Source organism: Pelodiscus sinensis, chromosome 27 (assembly GCF_052426305.1).
Source record: "Pelodiscus sinensis isolate ZL-2025 chromosome 27, ASM5242630v1, whole genome shotgun sequence".
Taxonomy (NCBI): Eukaryota; Metazoa; Chordata; order Testudines; family Trionychidae; genus Pelodiscus; species Pelodiscus sinensis.
The window spans coordinates 4,518,201-4,537,283 of NC_143078.1; the positions used below are offsets into that span (position 1 = coordinate 4,518,201).

The 19,083-nt window shown below is 44.1% G+C and overlaps 1 long non-coding RNA gene across 1 annotated transcript in view; it reads left to right on the top strand.

The window, feature by feature from the left end:
- Positions 1–243: 243 nt before the first annotated feature.
- Positions 244–19,083, top strand: part of LOC142820906 (uncharacterized) — a 110,710-nt gene continuing 91,870 nt past the window's right edge. The window contains exon 1 of the long non-coding RNA XR_012897909.2: positions 244–721. This is a non-coding gene — a long non-coding RNA (uncharacterized LOC142820906). The remainder of the gene's footprint in view (positions 722–19,083) is intronic.

Below are 19,083 nucleotides of genomic sequence, written 5' to 3' on the forward strand. Positions count from 1 at the left end.
TGCCAATACAAACACAGCCCTACAGTTTTTATGGTGTAACATCCACCCTGCCTAGGGCCTGAGCTGGTTATAAAGGGCCCATTAATCTTACAAGCTGCACCTGGAGGAGAGTCAGTGCGGGAGAAAGGCTAATTGAAGATGAAGCCCAGCTGGGCAAGGGCAGGCAGGGTTTGGATAAAGGTAGGAGCTTTGAGGCTGCTCTTTTTTGAAAGAGAGTGTGAGAATGTTCTTTAGTTCCTGGGCATAGGTAGAAGAGCTTGAGTGTCTGCTAAACAGTCTTATAAGAGGGGGCAGTAGTTCTTGTAAGTGGAAGAAGGTATGGATGTTAAGCCTAGTTTTGGACTAGGAGCTAGAGAAGCAAAGAAGGAGCCCAGAGAAAACAGCAATAGGGTCTGAGGCTGAGTAGATAGTGCTTGTTAGGTAGAGGGTCTCTTGTGGGGCATATGGAGCAATGGGAAGGCTAGTAAAAGTACTAGTTAGCTACTTGATAGGGAGCTGGATTGAAAGAATACCTGACATGGGATGTACATAGTCCCTTCTCCAGAGGGAATTCAGCATTTTACAAGACAGGGGTTCATAGTGACTTCATTGCAGGGCTGAGCCTTGAAGAGGGAGGTAGCTCAATCCAGAGAGCCAGGCCCTCGGGTGAGCAGCAGATGGAGAAGGCACCAGGCCAAGTGAAAGCTAATCTGCTGACCCTGCTCTATGAAGCTTCTTAAGGGTGAGTATATGCTGTTACTATACATATGGGCGAGTGCACACATCTGCTCCTTGGTAGCCTTTGTGCAATAAATCCCATGAGTCTCAAGCGTCTGTGGATTTGCAGTCATTGCAGCCTGGCATTGCTTCCCCTCTGCTGAGCATGTCCATAGAGAGGCTGAGAACTGAGCAGGTCATGGAGGCTGAGCCTGTGGGAAGAGCTGGATGCTAGAAAGAAGGCTTAGAGGAAGGGGAAGGCTCCACCTTTATGGAGACTGAAATCCTTTCCCTTCATGAGAAGATTTGCAGCCTATGAGAGCATTTGCTCTCATCCATCTCCCATTGTGGAGATGATACCCAGCTCAGCTTAAGGTACATTGACTCTAGCTACATCATTTACATAGCTGGAGTTGTGTATTGTAAGCTGACTTTCTGGGTCTAGTATAGACCTGGCCTAAGTTGAAGTATTAGCTGCTCTCCCTCTCTCTCCCCCTCCCCCCCCCCCCCCCCATCTGACATTCCTTGGCCCAGTGCTGGTAACAGGGAGAAACAAATATTCTCATTATCCTACATGCTAATAGTCCCTATATATCATGATTTAAACTAGCCCCATTTCTGTGCCTTGCAATTGAAGATTTTTCCTCCTTCTGATGGGTCTTCATGTCTAAAGAATCACACACTTTTAACTAGTTCCTTTGCTGTGTGTTAGCCCTAATCTCCCCTGGAGAGGAGCTTTGGTGGTCCTAATGCAGAAACTCTTAGAGGCAAAGGGCTCTTTCCACCCCAAAAAAGGCTGTATTGAAGTTGGCTAGACAGTTGGTTTTATGGCTCTGGCAAAGTGAGAGGAAGGATGCTTTTGTAGTTAAGGTGCTCTGGTGGGGATAACAAAACAGGGGTTCAATGCTTGTCTTTGCTATGGATCCTTCTGTTCGCATTTGAGAAAGTTACTTAATCTGTGCCCCTTCTGTAAAATGGGTACAAATGTCAGTCTTTCACACACTTTGTCTTGTTTGTTTAGAATGTGAGTTCATCAGGGCAAGAACTGTCTATTGCAGTGTACAGTGCCTGGCACAATGGGCCTTCCTCTGAAATGGTGCTTATAGGTTCCACACTGACATGCACAAATGAAAACTGTTGCAGTCTTTCTCTGTCTCTGCAGAGGAGGGTGAAATTTAATAATTATGGTTCTTCATGTGACCTTGGCAATCTGGTTGATAGTCTATAGGACTATAATAGAGTTTAAAGAGAAGCTAGATAATTTATGGAGGTTAGATCCATAAAAGGCTATTAGCCAGGGGATAAAATGGTGTCCTTGGCCTCTGTTTGTCAGAGGCTGGAGAGGGATGGCAGGAGACAAATCGCTTGATCATTGTTTTTGGTCCACCCTCTCTGGGGCACCTGGTGCTGGCCACTGTCAGCAGACAGGATACTGGGCTTAGATGGACCTTTGGTCTGACCCAGTACGGCCATTCTTATGTTCTGGAGAACTGTCAGCATTCTAAATTGGTTTAGCTCCGCACCAAGTGACAAAACCATTTCTTGGGTTTACCAAAACTTCTTTTGACTTCATTAATCTTGATAACTAATGAAAATTTACAAGATTACAGTCATATATGGAACTGCCTCCTACTGTTCAAATGTAATGAGACTGGAATGAATTCCTGTTTGCTCTGATTGTCATAATGGAAAGGATGCTATGAGTGACTTCCTTCAATTGTAACTGACACAAATGGAGATGGGTTTATAAAATTCCACTAGAGAGGGACAGATGAATTTTGCAGGAGGGGAAAGCTTGCATTCATGCTTTCCTGAAAAGCTTGTGGAGTGTGATTTCAAAATGCTATTCTCCACTTCCACCCCGACTCAGTTTCCCACTTACTTATATTAATTCATAGGTTTTTATTTCACAGGCAGAAAGGACCATAAGCACCTAACAGAATGAAGTCTTGACTTTAGAAACTTGAAATCATACACACACATCGCTTTTTTTAGCTTTACCCTACTGAAAACAGTTAATTATGTGTAGCTACTTTGGCCCTGCAGTTTCCATGTTGATAGGATTTTTATTCAGAGTAAGGACTGTAGGATCAAGACTTTCATTTGAAATTTATATCCTAGAAACAACCTGTAAGAGTCTTAAAAATTGCAAGTGTCCCAGTTTGTCTGGTATCCTATTTCTAACCAAGATGTTTCAGAGCTGCAAAACTCCCATAATGCCTCTGTCCTGTGAGCAATATACACAAGAAAATTGCTTCCTGACCTAGTCACTTTATACTCCAAAGCATGAGGATTCAAGTCATGGTACTTTTAGCTTCCTTGTGCAGCTTCAGGTGCTGTTTTTATTATTCCTGAAGGCATTGGTTAACTCCATTTTGTTATGCTTGCAATTTAAGTTCATTCTAAGCTCTATTTTTATTCTCCCTCGGGTTATTTCAATAAAATCAGTTTGCAAAATGGAACATAGAAGAGTAAGGGTTTTATTTGTTGCTGTTTTTGCACTTTCAAAATAAAAAAATTAAAATGCTTTGTATAAAAGCAGGCTAGTAAATGGTGGATATTATTAAAAACAATGAAACATTTTAAGGATCTCTTCTGCCCTTCAGAATATCCAGAATGAACTGTCTTGATGTTGTACACAACAGTACAGTCTGGGTCTTTTATCATTTTTAAACCAAATGTAGCTAATGTTCTTTAGTGTTCAGATACCATCTCTGACTGTTTTCACTGGATTTCCATTGCCAAAGTGTGGCCCAGTTAAATTTTGCTGGTCGCTGTTGCATTTCACCTCAACTCACTGTCTTCCTTTCATGTACACCCTTCCAAACGTGGTAGAACACCATTCCTGCTCAATTTAGCAGGAAGGTAGAGGCATTTATTTCCATGACTGTCCCAATCAATATTTATGTTCATTATTTTATTTCCCGCATCAGCCAATAAGGATATGAGTGTTCTACATACTCTCCTGGACATTCCTAGGCTGTTCAGCAAAAAGTGCCCCGGCACACTGCCAGCAGGATATTACACCTCTGGACACTGTTTCAGGGTATGAGGATATTGGCTCTATGGGGCCCAGACAGGTGATAGCCAGTGTTCTCTGTAAGCCGAGTGTGGGGAGGGAGGAAGTGCGTGCGGTCAGGAGAGGTTCAAATGCTGCCCAGATACTTAGCAGAGCATCCACAGGTAGGCTTTTTCTGCTGGTGGTGCATATGTATTGCTGCACATAGAAAATTTATTCTTCATATGAATGGAAAATATTAGGGGGACCATTGGTGGGCCAGGAATAAAGATGACCACTTTCTCAACACTCTCCCCACACTACTGCTCAGGATAGTAACTGCATCTGCCATGGAAATCTCTTCCTAACTCTCTCCTCCCTGACTCATCAGTACATGTCCTCTGCACCTCACACACTACCTACTGTCTCAGAGAAAGCAAGTATGTCTGCCCATAGCCAGGAATTGACCTTTGACACATCACTTAACCTCAGTATGCCTCAGTTTCCCCTCTCTGTTCAATACATATTGTTTTGTTTGTTTCAGCTGAAGACTGTTTGACCATGTTTTACAGGGCCTAGTTTGGCTGGGAGAGCTCAGCACTGCACTAAAACAGTTACCTAAGGACAAGAGGCAATGACCTTAAATTGTGAAAAGGAGGTTTAGGTTGGCCATTAGGAAAAACTTCTTACCTGTCTGGGTGGTTAAACACTGGAATAAATTTCCTAGGGAGGTTGTGGAATCTCCATCACTGGAGATATTTAAGAGCAGGTTAGACAGACACCTGTCAGGGTGGGCAAAGTGGTCAGGGGCCACACTCTTCCGTGATATTAATGGAGGTGGTGTGGGATCTGGGGTGAAGGTTGGGTGCAGAAGGGAGCTTGGGGTAAGACACTGGAGTGTAGGAGGAGCTGTGGGATCTGAGAGGGAGTTTAGGTGAAGGGAGGGGATTGTGACTTGAGTAGGAGACTATGGTGCAAGGTCTGGAAGGGAGTTGTGGGCAGGAGAGATTTTTGCCCTGGGGAAGGGGGGTGGGAGGAGAGTACAGGGTCTTTGAGGGGATTGTGACCTGGTGCAGGGATCTGGCTTGATGGGGGTAGGAGATTGCAGTGTGAGGTCTGGGAGAGGCTTTTGAGCTGGGACGGGGTGTTGGGATGAGTGTAGGGTCTGGAGGAAGTAGGGGAGCAGAGGGTAAGGGGGGGGGGGGGGAAGGAGCTGCGGTACCAGAAGGGTACTTCGAATGCTGCCCTGAAAACAAGCAGCTACCATTGGCTGGAAAACAGCCAATGGGCATTGAGATGGGGTGGGAGCAGCACACGATGTCTCCTGAGTTCGCAATCTTCAAAGAAGTGCTCCAAGCAGCATACAGAGGTGGGGCAGGCAGGGAGCCTGGCTGAGGCACCTGCAGGCTGGATCTGGCAGCTTGGTGGGTCAAATGTGGCCGACAGGCATATTTTTGCCTGCTCATATCTAGATGGTGCTGGGTCCTGCTGTGAGGGCAGGGGACTGGACTTTATGACCTCTCGAGGTCCCTTCCAGTTCTAGTGTTCTATGATTCTATGAGCACTATAATAAAGGTGTCTAGCCAGAAGCCTGCTTTGCTGATGCAAATGCTCTACCTCTTTTGTGGTTTGGGCTGCCACCTTTCAGATGATACATTCCAGTGGCAGGAGGTGGGGAATAAGCTGATAGAGCAGTTCAGAGCTTATCTAGAGTGAGAAGCACCATCTCAGCCTAAGATCCGTTCCTCATGAACAAAGTTCCAGGCAGCCCTGCACAGCAGCCTTGACATGTGAGACGTAAACAGCAGCTTTAAATATTTGGTTCTTTTGCCTTAGTTTGTTTTGTTTTTATTTTGACTTGGTTTAAGGACAGGAGTAATTTTCTGACTTGCTGTCTGATCCTTCTTTTACTATCTTAAGCACTTCCTCTCAACTTTCCAATTAATACTTCAAAGCATCCACTCTCAACCAATGGACTTGACTGACTTTCCAGAAATGCCCTATTGAACCTTTGCATAGGTTTCATTTAAATACACTTGCATGGTGATGCCAAGTTAGCCTTTGACTTTAAGGTAAATCAAGCTCTTTTCAATATAATTACATTACAAATGGGGGTGTGACCTCAGTTGCATTTAGGTTAAATACTCTTGCATAGCAGTGTGTGCTATGAAATGCAATGAGAACAGGCTTCCCTCTTTGAGTTTTTAATAGGAAAAGTAATGAGAGTTTGAGCATGTTCCGTCATTTCAAGCTGTGCTGTATGGTGAGGGTTAGAAGACCCTACTGCCAGTGGTATTCAGTGAATCTAACTGAAGTAATCATTGTGGGAGAGATTTCCAAGCTGACCAGTCCCCGATGTTTATAATGCCTCAATTTTCCCCCATTACGTAATTTATTCACTGAGGTACAGATTCTTTGGCTTTTTTCTATGTCACAAAATGCAAGATCATTCAGTGCTTTGGGGCTGAAACTGCATTGCTCGTGATATGCTGCCCTAGAGAGGGGCCAAAGCTGTTGGAAAGGTCTCTCAGTGTTGGATATCTGTCAATCTTACACACCCTACAAAGGTGGGGCATTAGTATTGTCCCCAGTTTTCAGATAGAAAAACTGGGTCATGGAGAGTAATGACTTAGGGCAGGGGTTCCCAACCTGGGTACATGTACCCCCAAGGAGAACGAGAAGCTTGTCAAGGGGGTACAGAGAATATTTGGTAAATAACTAGATTATCCTAATTGAAATATTCCAAAAGTAGTAGTGTTAGTGAAAAAAGTAGTGAATTCTAAAGTCTAGAATTTATTTCCTTTCATATTGAATAGGAGGGTACAGGAAGGTTTACTAAAAGCCAAGGGGGTACGGGGACCAAAAAAGGTTGGGAACCCCTGACCAGGGGTATGTCTAGACTACGGGCTTCCTTTGAAAGAAGCTTTTGAAAAAGCTTCTTTCAAAAGAGATGGTCTAGACAGCCACAACTCTTTTCGAAAAAGCGATCTGCTTTTTTGAAAGAGCCCCCGGGCTAGCAGGATGCTCTTTCGAAAAAGCCCTGTTTGCATTCAAGAGCATCTTTTTTCTGATGAGCTTTCAGAAAACGGTGTTTTTCCTCATAAAATTAGGTTTCCTGCTGTTGAGAAAACCGCCGCATTCTTTTGATGTAATTTAGACAGAATGTGGTGTCAGTCTAGACTCAGGTGAAGCTTTTTTTAAACTACCCTGTAGTCTAGACATAGCCTTAGTGATATTCACACAACTGATCCCACTAGGCTAGAAACCAGCAATGCTTCATGGTCGTCATAAATGTTCTAATCATTCCAACAGGTGGATGAAATGCAGTGGCCTGTGATATGCAGGAGATCAGACTAGGTCAACTAAAGATCCCTTTTGGCTTTAAAAAAAGCAAAGGACAGAGACCCAATCCATTTGAGTGTTGGGCATGTGACTCTTTACTTAAGCGTCTGCTGGAATGGCCCCAGTGAAGGGCAAAGCAGGGCAAGTCTGAGGAGTTCAGGGGATGCTTTCCCAGCCACAGACTTCCTCCTGTAGCTCATAAATTTATATCCACCCCAGTGGCCTGATTCTGTGTGCACTCGCTGGGTGAAATCCTGCTCATTATACTCACTCCACTTCCAGCATGTCCTTGAGTGCAGAGAGGAAAGGAAGCTCTCTTCTCAGTAGAACAGAGTAGACCCAGCCCTTGGCCTTTGAGTTTTAAGCTTTGCCTGCAAACCTAGAAATTCACTTTGCTAGCTACAAGGGGAATATTTGTAATTCCCTGCTGTTCATAAAACCACTGCTGCTAAATCCCTCAAGCTGTTCCTCTCTGCCTGGAGGGTCTTCAGTCAGAGAACACTTCAGTGAATCTTAAGAGCTCTTTTCACCTGTATTGCCCCCCCATAAGTTTACAAAACCACAGTGGACGGGCTCTGCTATGAATTAATTGCAAGTTCAGTTTCCTCTCTAAACAGAGGCATTTCATCAGTTTTTTCCATAGTCCATGTACTTTGAGTGGGTGAACTGCATGACCTGTGAATTCAAGGAGGATGCCACATTGTCAGTTTAATCTGCCTAAAACTGGTGAAGTTGGGAATACTGGGTCAAAACAGAAGTACAGTTCATCAAATATGTTTTGAAAAGTTTTAGGAAATGCTATAGATTTGAATGAAATATTCAGCTATTTCCTAGTCTCTGGAAAATAGGAAAGGTACTCTCTTCCTTCCCTAATGTTGCAGTGCCCTGCACTGCCGGTATGTCCAGAAGGAGGTGGCATATACAACAGATTTTATTACTGGTCCCCCAAATCCTATTCAGGAAGGAAGTGTTCCTATTGAAAATGGAAATGATAGCTGCCTGCTGAAAGCAACCCACTTGTTCTGACCACAATGAAGAGAACGTTCCTAAGAACAGCTGTACTAGGTCAGACCAAAGGTTCATCTAATTTCCTGTCTTCTGACAGTGGCCTATGCCAGATGCCCCAGAGGGAGTGAACAGAACAGGGAATAGTGTCATCTTGTCCAGGTGACTTAAACTGATCAGCTAAATAGTAGTATTCCAAAACCACCTATAATGATACCTCACTTGGTGACAATCTGAGGAAATGTCCCCCAACAAGAATGGCTCAGGTTTGGTATCTCCCTGGTGTCCTCAGCTGTGATGACCAATTCAAAACATTTAGTTTTTCCAGAATGACCTTATTCTTGAGTGCTCCTTTAGCATCTTGGTCATCCAGCAGCCCCAGTGATTGTTGAGAAGGCTTCCTGCTTCTGATACACTTAATTATTTTTTGAGTCTTTGGCTAGCTGGTCTTCAAGTTCTGTGGGGCTTTTTTGGGGAGGGGGCTTTATTTGCCATTTCTATTTACCTCACTAGCCTGTAATTTCTTCTTTCTAAGTGATGCCTTTTATCTCACTGATTCTTGACTTGACAACTTTAGCCAGGTGGCACTTTTCTGCATTATTTTTTTTTTAATGTGGGTTATCCATGTAAGTTGAATATTTTACAGCATCCTTCAAAAGCTTCCATGCAGCTTGCATGGACTTCACTTGTGGCATTGTATCTTATTTCTGTTACCCTAAATTCCTCGTTCTGTGTAATCCCCTTCCTGAAACTGCTAGTGTTGGGCTGCTGTGGTGTTAAAGCAGAGATGTTAAATTTAATTATGGTTGTTATTACCAAGCTGTCCAACTATATTTAAATCAGATGGCTTTAGTTTTAAGCTTAAATTGTCTAGCCCTGCTCAGTCCTCCTCAGAACTTCTTTACAAAACTCCCTTCATTGCTAGCTTCTCTGATCACTTAAGAATGGGCTTTTTAAAGTCCTGGTTGTCTTGAGAAGTCCCACCCCATGATTAAGAGGTGATTGGTGTTAACGGGATTAGGGATCAATGCCTCATTAGCAGACTGCTAGCCTCAGCACACTTTCTCCAAACAAAGACAGCACAGTATCTTTTGGTCAAGCATCAGGTACACCACAGATGTACCCTGACAACTTTATCCGGAGTCACATAATGACTCCTGCTAGACCTGAGAAACTCCCTTGCAAAATTGCCCTGTTTGGTCCCTGGTGATTGAAATCAAGTTAGATCAGAGCTTGATTGTGACTCAGTGCCCCAGAAAAGTATTCAATGCCCATTATAAACCTGGTCTGTATAGGTGCATCAGTTGCTACAGCTCTCTAGTGGATGGAATCACAATGTTCATCTGTGTCATAGACACCACAGGTAATCTGTTTTGATGTGCTTATATGATTTAGGATCCAAGGTCTCATGGACTTTCGATGGAGTAATTACATGGGTAAAAAGTTCAATAGACGAAATTATCCACCAGAATATTTCAGATCCAATTCTTTATGAAAACAAGAGCCAAAGGGCTGCTCTATTGATGAAATGGGATATCCTCTGGAACAGGAGCTTCATGTTTCTTGCAAGCTCTCACTACTTAAATTGATGCTGTATACTGCAAGTTGGCAGTATGATCATCCACATTGATGACAACAGATCCTATACTTGTCATGCCCTGGTTTATTCTCTGGTGCCAATGTATTTTAGAGGTTACCTTTGACAGATTCAAATCTCGACTTATTTGCTGAGTTTCCCATAAATGATGACACTGCTGCCCCAAGTAAATAAACCCATAGGCAACTGGAAATTTATGCTTGTATGTAAACTGTCACATCCATAGATTTATGTCAAGTATGCTCTTGAGCCGTTAATCGCTTTCCTTATGTTGTCAGTGGAACAAACTGACATTTTCCAAGGCATACGTAGTCATTGTCTGCTTCTGTCCCTCCCTTTCCCTCTTAACTTTCATAGTATATCCAGTAATATCTAAAAGGCATCTGCAGTAGAATACCCCTCTCTGGATATGAATCAGCATAGAAATCTTAGCTGAGATTTACTCTATTGATAGGGCCAATATAAGGGATACTATAGCTCTTATTTTTACCTATGAGCCCTATTTTTAGGATTTAAGACTTGGATCTCACCCTTTTGAGAACTGGCTTGCTAGGATTCCTAGAGACTAACTTCTGTCCAGACCAGGTATATCCCCTAGTTCCAAGATATTTCTGCTCTTGCCCACAACATGAAAGTGAAGTGGGATGTAGTGAAATGGAAATACATTACCCTAAGTCTTCTCAGAAATGATCCCAGGTTTGATTCAATTGGAATTGTTCTTGGCCCTACCATTTTGGGCATCCCTTTTTCATGGCCTAAGCAAACTCTTCAGAGATGGAATCAAGAGTGTGGAAGAAAACATTGTCCTCACTCTGAGTTTGTAAGCAACAAGTAGCCAGAGGCAGTTTTATTACGAGCTGCAGCAAGGGAAAAACTGGTTCGGGCAAGGGGGGGAGTCCCCCCCCCCCTCACCAAGGCAGATCTTCGAATACAAGCAATTATGAAGCAGTTTATATACTGTCTATTAAATATAATAACAATAACAATTAGTCTCCTTCCCATTACAAACACCAATGGCTAACAGTTATTTAGTTCCACCCAGATGCTTCTTATCTCAAGGTCCCTACCAGAGTCAGCATTCTATCCTTATCTCCGTATGGAGGCGAGAGGCGAAGGCAGCGTCTAATTACAGATCTCGCGTTGTCAGGCCACAGACTTAGCCTGACTCTTGCTCTCTTGTTAACAAGACCAAGATGGCTGCACACAAATTCCCTTATTCCCTTTTCCTGCCTCCACAATCCCCCCCTTTTGTGCCCACAGCACAACTATCTTTCTAAACCTTTATTGTCATTAAACATTACATAATTAGTACAAACATAAAAGCTATCTCTACCACCACATCCCTTACAACAACAATCAAATATGAAACTTTTAATAAGCAAAAGCAATATAATCATTAATATCCCCAATATAATTCTATGATGGGGCTGTTCTATAATTGTAGTAACATCATACAACATATTATAATTAGTAACCAAATTAGGGAGGGCAGGTACATGCTGATAGTACCTGTCCATAAGCACAGAGTCCAGATCAAAGGGAGAAAACCAAACCACTCCCACAAGTTTCTCCTTGGCAATATACAATACTTCGCTTCTTTCACCAAGGTCAGTTCTTAATGTCCTTTTGTAGTCAGAAATCTTTGGGCTTTGGCGGTGTCAGAGGAGCGGACTTTTCCTCTTTTTTTTTCTTGAAACAGTCGTGGTTCAGCATCATGCAGGGGAGAGGTTACCAGCACATCACCCTGTAATATTTTGGTTCTTCTGGTGTCCAGCAGGTAGGAAAGCAGGACCAGAAGAGAGAGGCTTATCAGCAATCGGGGTAGGATCATTTCGAGATGGAGGGATCTTTTTGCAGTGAAAAGCATTGGCCAACAGTCGGTTCTTGGCACTTCACAGCGGTGTTGGTGGTTAGCAAAACTTGGTAAAGGTCTTTCTAGAGCAGTCTTTCGCTGATGGACATACGAGTCTCTATTCTCTGAGCTAAAAGCCAGCTGGCTCCTTTGGAACCAAGGTTATTTCCTAGGAATAAAACAAAAACCATAAAAACAATCCCGCGCGGTTGTTTGGTACCAGCCTTATCAAAGTGAGGCTCTTTTGGAATGTGGTTGCCAGGGGAACTAGGGTCACAGTAACTGTTGAACTGTTTTACTTCCCAAGCTGGCCTAATACTTTGAGCTTGTCAGTTCTCAGCAAGATACCATGGACTGCCTCAGTTTACTCCTATAGTTCCTTTCTCTTGACTTTGGGGTTCTCCTTAACCCACCAGGTTAAATACAATTTAAGGGGTTTTAATTTACTCTGGAAGTACGAGTACAGCACCAGCACTATTATGAATGTTAAAATCAAAACTTCCCACATAATTTGGCAAACACTATTTAAATCCATCTTTAAGATATTTCATCGCCTTACTGGCGCTGCCCATGATTATAGGTTTGACCTCTACTGCCTGGTTGAGTGCTGCAGAGGTAGGTGTTTGGCATGGTCCACGGTGTTTCCCTATCTGTGTGTACCTCAGACGGCCAGCCCCGACATATCTTTGGGCATTGGCCACCAACTCCTCGATCTTTGCCTGTAGGGCCAGTAAACCCTCCTCTAGGTACTTACTTCCGCCGTGCCACTCAGAATCTCATGTTAGGTTACTCATCACTGCCGAAGTGCGATAGAGCCGCATTCCATCAACAGTCAGGATCATCCGGTGAGGGGCTGTTATACACACAGACGGATATGTAGAGGGGCAGGATGGAGTGATCTGTCTGGGTAGTCAAACACCAGTAGGTACCGTTTATTTGGACCAGCTCGATGTTTTTGTTTCTCTGAGACAACCACATCAAACCTAGGCAGATTCGTCATGATGTTAAATGGGCAGGTACATAAAATTTCCTTATCAAAGTGGGTGCAACAATCCCTGGGTATAGGGAGGCTCCCACACCTTCAGAATAAGCGATGCCCTTGATCTATCTATATGCTCCTGCTTTGGTACAGGCAGGGAGGTTACCATTCTGATCTGATCTGAATGAGGAATCCCCAGAGGGGCCAAAAACAAACTATGCCCTGTCCAGGTGGGCCTTTGGGTCCTCATGGATTCTCTACTTCCCCACTCCCATAGGTAGGCACGGGGGAGATGGGGACTCACCACCATAAGGGCTGGATGGTCAAAGCTATCCTATTCTTCAATACTGGCCTTCTAATTCCTTTAATTTAGTTCCATTAATTAACAATCCAATTAGTCTCTGGTCCAAATATCTGGTTAGGTTTAGTGAAATGGACACAGAGCTGGACAGATCCTTCAAACTATTCAGGATCAGTCGGTTGGCTTGGCTGGTGTCTAGGCCTTTACGGGCACTGTATATTACTGCATCTACCAGCCTGGTTTCTATACAATTCTGGGCTATGACATAAGTGTTGCTGACAGAGTTTCCAGGCCCAAACCAATCTGCGACAGTATCTGCTAAGCCCCTTCGTTGCCTAATCAGGCACTTGCCAATTTGATTAGCCAGTCTAGCACACAGCTGGTCTATACCAGTTTGGAACATCACCAAGGTAAGGACCAGTGACAGTTGTCCTGGTTCTGGGACAGATCTGTTCATGCACAATTGGGAGGCTCTATTTTGTCCTTAAGGACCTGGTTAATAATACCCAAATGAGGGCAAGTTAGCAATGGCCATTGTTTAACAAATAACAGCCATGCCTCAGGGGTTACCTTTGTCTGGGCTTTAAGTGGTAAGCCCCAGTGGGAGTCAGTAGGTCCAACTTCAGTGGCCTAATGTTAGTGTTTAGCTTCTTTCCCACAATATTCCATACAAACTTTAACTCAGAGGACTGTATATTCTTTGTCCTCATAGTGTTCATGTTGTTACAATAAACAGAATAATTATGTTTGAATAAGGGGAGGCCCAAGGCCGTGTATTCCCCATCGCTATTAGTGTGTATTTGTTCTATGTATGTGACTTGAAGGAGGTTACATTGACTAGAGTCACGGTTTCTCTTATAGGACCAAGCATGGTTCACAGATGTTTAATTGTTAATAGGAACACATGCAATTCCATAATTCTTGAGGCCTTTTAAGGCATCAGGCACTAATGAGTAGCAGGGCAAGTAGCTGTTATTGCAATGGTGAGGTTACTCGTTTCCTCATTGTTGTGGGCATCTTTACTTAAATATGCTGATGTCCCACTTGCCCGTGTTGTTACTTATAAATTTCTTATTATCTCTGGCCAAACCACGTTATCATTGGTGTGCAAATTTACAGAAGCTAAATATTTCATTTGTGTAGCCATTAAAGCAAAACCAATCCGGTGGGGGAGAGGGCTGGTACCCCACTCCCAGTCCTTCTGTTCACATGATGCACTCCTTGCTTCCTTCCAGTTCCTTTTTTGTTCACCTGTGGAGACATTGTTAACATTCTCCTAGCCTAAACAATTTCCAAACTATTATCCTTTCACTGAATTTTAAAGTTGCCAATTGATTGGGCCCAATTATTAATTTTGTTGGTTTAAATTAATGCTTCTGCTTTACTCAAATTATCCTTTCATTAAAACAATATCCTACACACAACAATATTTGCAATACGTATTACAATTAAGACACACAAGACAAACTTGGACAGAACACAAACTTATTGTGTCATGACACAGAACCATGGTTTTTGTTGTTGTTGTTGTTTGTTGTTTTTCTTCAGCTGGCACCAGCACTTTCTGATGATCTGAAAGACAAGAAAACATTTCTACCCCCGTCGGGGTGGTCCATTATAACTTAAAATACTGCCTAAGATCTGTTAGGGGAACTGGTTACAGCTAGTTCCTTACCACTTCCATGGGCGAGTGAGCTACAACTTTACGAGAACAAGAGCGCTTCATCGGTACTCGTGACCTTCCACTCCCTCGAATTACCTCTAGAGTTGCTAGCCCTCCCCAACAGTGGCATGCCTCAGTTTCCCTCTTGTACCACAGATCAGGCTTAATGTGTGAAGCTATAATGCTTCTCCTTAGCACAAGGTGTTGGTTAGTTATTGTTCCAGCAAGCAAAAAGCTTTTCTTTTCCTGAAAAGAATCATATACAGTGTTACTTATTAAGACTATAGTAATAATAATATTGACATTAAATTTTGTTATATGGGCGCTTATAAATATTTTGTTTGTATTTGGACAATTTACTTGAGGGGACAGGTGTTTTATATTCCTTTGAAATAGCCAGGCAGCCTGTATTCACATATAATGTTGGATTTGAAAGCAAGCCAAAAGTGTTATCAACTCAGCCTTGAACAGAGACACAGTGAAGTTTCAGGGCTTGGATTCTTAAAACAAAGATTTGTTTTCTTAAAGAGTAAATTTAACCTTAAGGATTGAATGTATAGATTTCATTCTTTTATACAGTTAACCAGTTAAGTGTCAATAGAATTCCTTCTTTTCCTTTTGAATATTTAACAAAAGTGTCTGTAGTCAAATAATTAAATTTAATTGTTTCTTTGCCTGGATTATTGAAAGGCTGCAAGAAACAAGGAGTCAGTTTTTAAAGCAGGTTTCCCTTCATATATTACAATAATCGCTTAATTCCTTCTTATGTCCTGATTCCTGCTAAATGACCCTTCCCAATGACACATGTTTGTCCAGTATTAATTTGGTAAGGAGGGTGAGCTTTCCCATATCCCCCACACCTCCTAATTCTTTTCAATAGGTAAATCCAAATGTGTATTATTGCAGTCAGCTATTACTAATTTTAAACTTCTCAGTATAGGGTTTTCATAACATCCATGCTGCAGCAGTTGATCTATGCTGCTGACTCTGGGGTGGATCACTCGGCCATGTTCTGTAAGGAGATTTATTTTGCAGAATGTGTCTCCTTGTTAGGGCAGATTTAGCTTCTAGTGATTACATCTTCAAATTCAATTCCCACTAGTTGGCTTTTAGGGTGGCTTTTAGGTTATGTCCTCCCACGCCCTCAAGCTAATTATAACAGTGTGTGAGGGAAAGGTTTTAACTGTTTTTTTTTTTTTTCTGGATGGCCCCCACTTGTGCGTTGAGAAACATCCTTGGGTAGCCTGCGATTCCAGCCAGAGAGGCTGTAGTTATCTATTTGCTAACAAGGGCTTGAGAATCTCCTAAAGTTGCTTGGCAGCCCTTTCCTACTCCTGCGTTGTGTTCTGTGTATATGTTTCCAACCAAAATGCCTAGGGCCAATATGGCTTGATGGTCGGCAGGCATTCCTTCCTTGAGAATTTGGAGGAATACTTCCCACAAGCTGTTAAGTCTATTCCAAAACTCAGTGTTTTGCTTTGGATCGGACAGATTTGTAACTAGAGCCCGTTCTTCCATAGGGAAGAGCTGACACCTTTCAATTATCTTCTGTGCCTCCTCTCTATCTTCAGTAATGTGGGGTAAGGGCCCATATAGGGCTGGGTATAGAAAGGAGTGGAGGGGGTAATGTTGGGCCAAATTCCCCCCTAAGCTTGGGAGAGGCTGTGCACTTGCGTGTAAGTTACACTTCTCACTGCAGGGCGGATTTTTGCTTTTCTGAGCTTCAATCTCATCCCTTAGGGCTTTGATTTCTTTCTCTGTCAATCTGTCAAATGCTTACAGGTTCTTAGACCATGATGCACGTACATGTAGTACGCAGGGGTGCCTTTCAGCGGTCTGGGGGGGGGGGGGGGGGGGGGGGGGTATGCTTAGACTGACCCCCATCCATTTTAGTCATTCAGGGGAACATCCTGTCCACTCCCCGTCTCCTCAGTGGCTTTATAGGAAACTAAATCTACACACTCCAAAGAAGGGGTCTGCTGGGTCTAGAGTGTCAGGCCTTATCAGCAGCTCATGAAATAAGGGGAGTCGTCACTCCCTCACATATCTGCTCGGTCTTGAGGTTCGGCTGACCCCCCTTGCGTTCAGAACTCCCTTGTGGGAGAGCCCTGGTGCGGCTGGAATCAGCTTACTTTTCAGAGACCTGGGCAGCGGCATTCACACTCCAGTCATTACATTCACACTCAGCATGCTTTTCACACACAGAAATTTTCCCACTTTTAGATGCATCTCTCATTATGGACCTTGTCCATATTTGGGGCGGCAAACAACACTGTTCCCCCCAGGGGCGGCAAACAACACGTTTCCCCCCAGAACCACAGCAGTTCCCAGCACTGCGTAAACCTAGGTGCCTTATGTCCAGACGCAATACAACCTTCTTCCCGTACCCGGGGCGGCACCACCAATACCACAGCAGTTCCCAGCACTGCGTAAACTTAGGCCTACTCGGGGATAACAAAACAACCTCCCTGGAACCGTTTTGCGTCTGACCTTGTTGCAGATTGAAGAAGTTCGGATGGCGTGAGCCCACAAGAAGCAGACGACCCTACAGGCAGTCCTCCTCCACACCCCAGTAGAGATTTCAAAAGGTCTTACCTCTCGTTTGGCACCATGGGGGTGAAGGGGGACGGTCTGCAGCCGCTGTTGCTGTCTTCAATCGGGCGTTGCCATCCAAGTCACGGCACCAAATTGTGGAAGAAAACATTGTCCTCACTCTGAGTTTGTAAGCAACAAGTAGCCAGAGGCAGTTTTATTACGAGCTGCAGCAAGGGAAAAACTGGTTCGGGCAAGGGGGGGAGTCCCCCCCCTCACCGAGGCAGATCTTTGAATACAAGCAATTATGAAGCAGTTTATATACTGTCTATTAAATATAATAACAATAACAATTAGTCTCCTTCCCATTACAAACACCAATGGCTAACAGTTATTTAGTTCCACCCAGATGCTTCTTATCTCAAGGTCCCTACCAGAGTCAGCATTCTATCCTTATCTCCGTATGGAGGCGAGAGGCGAAGGCAGCGTCTAATTACAGATCTCGCGTTGTCAGGCCACAGACTTAGCCTGACTCTTGCTCTCTTGTTAACAAGACCAAGATGGCTGCACACAAATTCCCTTATTCCCTTTTCCTGCCTCCACAAGAGCATTGCCCCTTTGGGTCCTTGACAAAGCAAGAGACAATCCCTTTGGGGAGATGGACATGCAGCACCAAATCCATCCACCAGCAGCTTAGGGAAATGACTTATTCTTTCATGCCCCAGTTCTCAGTCTGTTTACTTTCTCCAACATGTCTGTCTTGCATAGTTTGAATATAAACTCCTTGAGATGAACACACTGTTCAACCCCTAGAACAGTGTTTCTTGAACTGTTCCGCGAGCCAGTTGGAGGTGTGCTGCAGAGAACAGAATTCAAAATGACCACCCTTATAGAGGAAGGTGACCTTTTTAGCTCAATAACTTCCCCCAACCCTTTTCCCCCTGAACTTTTTTCTTTGCTCAACCAAAAACCCTTGGTGTTCCTCATAAAAAAAAAAAATTGTTTGGTGTTTCTTGGTCTTAAACAGTTTAAGAAACACTGCCCTAGAAAAATGGCGCACTTAAGGGCTTCTGTAAAACAAAGAACCAAAAAAATCAGGCCTGTTAACACCATATGAGAGTTAGGTGATTCATCCATAGGATTTGTTTCCAATAATGTTTGTTTGGATTTTGAAAGAATCCACTTCCTCAGATCTTTTATGTTGGCTTTTGCTGAATCCTACAGGGTGGGTCTTAATACTCCACATGTTCAATGAATTAGCTCCCATGACTGGACTTCTTCACAGCTAGAAATAGGTTAAAATGCTGTAAAGGAGTCTTTTGCTGGAGGAAGATTGTTTAATTTCCAGAGTTGCTTGGCCAAACCTTCTGGCTGCTAGCCAAAAGATGAGGACTCTGCAGGCTGCCTCCAACAGACCTCTCATCTGTTTCGAAGCACAAGTTTAATATTAGCTGGAATAAAGAATAGCCCCCATATTCTGTGCTGTCTCTTTCTGCAGAGGCCAACACTTGTAAGAGCCCAGATAGCTTGGCAAGCTAAGAAAATCAATGAACTTTCCTTTTCCCACCAGTATTGAAATGGACACTTCATGTGTTTTTTTTTTTTTTTTTTTAAACTTCAGTAACTGTTGAACAAAAGGTCAGTGCTGATATGAAGTCAGTCTTTATAACTGTGACAGCTTGTCACTGATCGGGAGGCGGGACGGCCAGAACCCCGATCCCCCGGAGGTTGCCGCCGGGGAACCGGTTCTCCGGCGTTTCCCCAGCTCGTGTGGGCGGCGGCGGGCGGGGGAACTCCCCCTGCGCCTGCGCCGGCTGCGCCGTGCCGGCTCCTTCCCCGCGCCGCCGGACGGCGGGGACGGGGGAGGGGCGGATCAGCTGGGCGGCAGGACGCTGCATGGCGGCGTGCCCGGAAGGGGAGGAGTCCCCAGGAGCGATGAATACGGCGGGCCAGCTCAAAAGGGCCGGCCGCCGGCACAGGAGGAGGCAGGCTCCCGGCAGGAGCAGAGGAACCGAGCCGGAGGCAGGACGGAGCCCGAGCGGCACACCCCGCGGCTACCAGCCCGGCGCTGGGCCCGGGGGCTTCGTGACAGCCACTGCCCCTGGCGGTCCCTCAGCC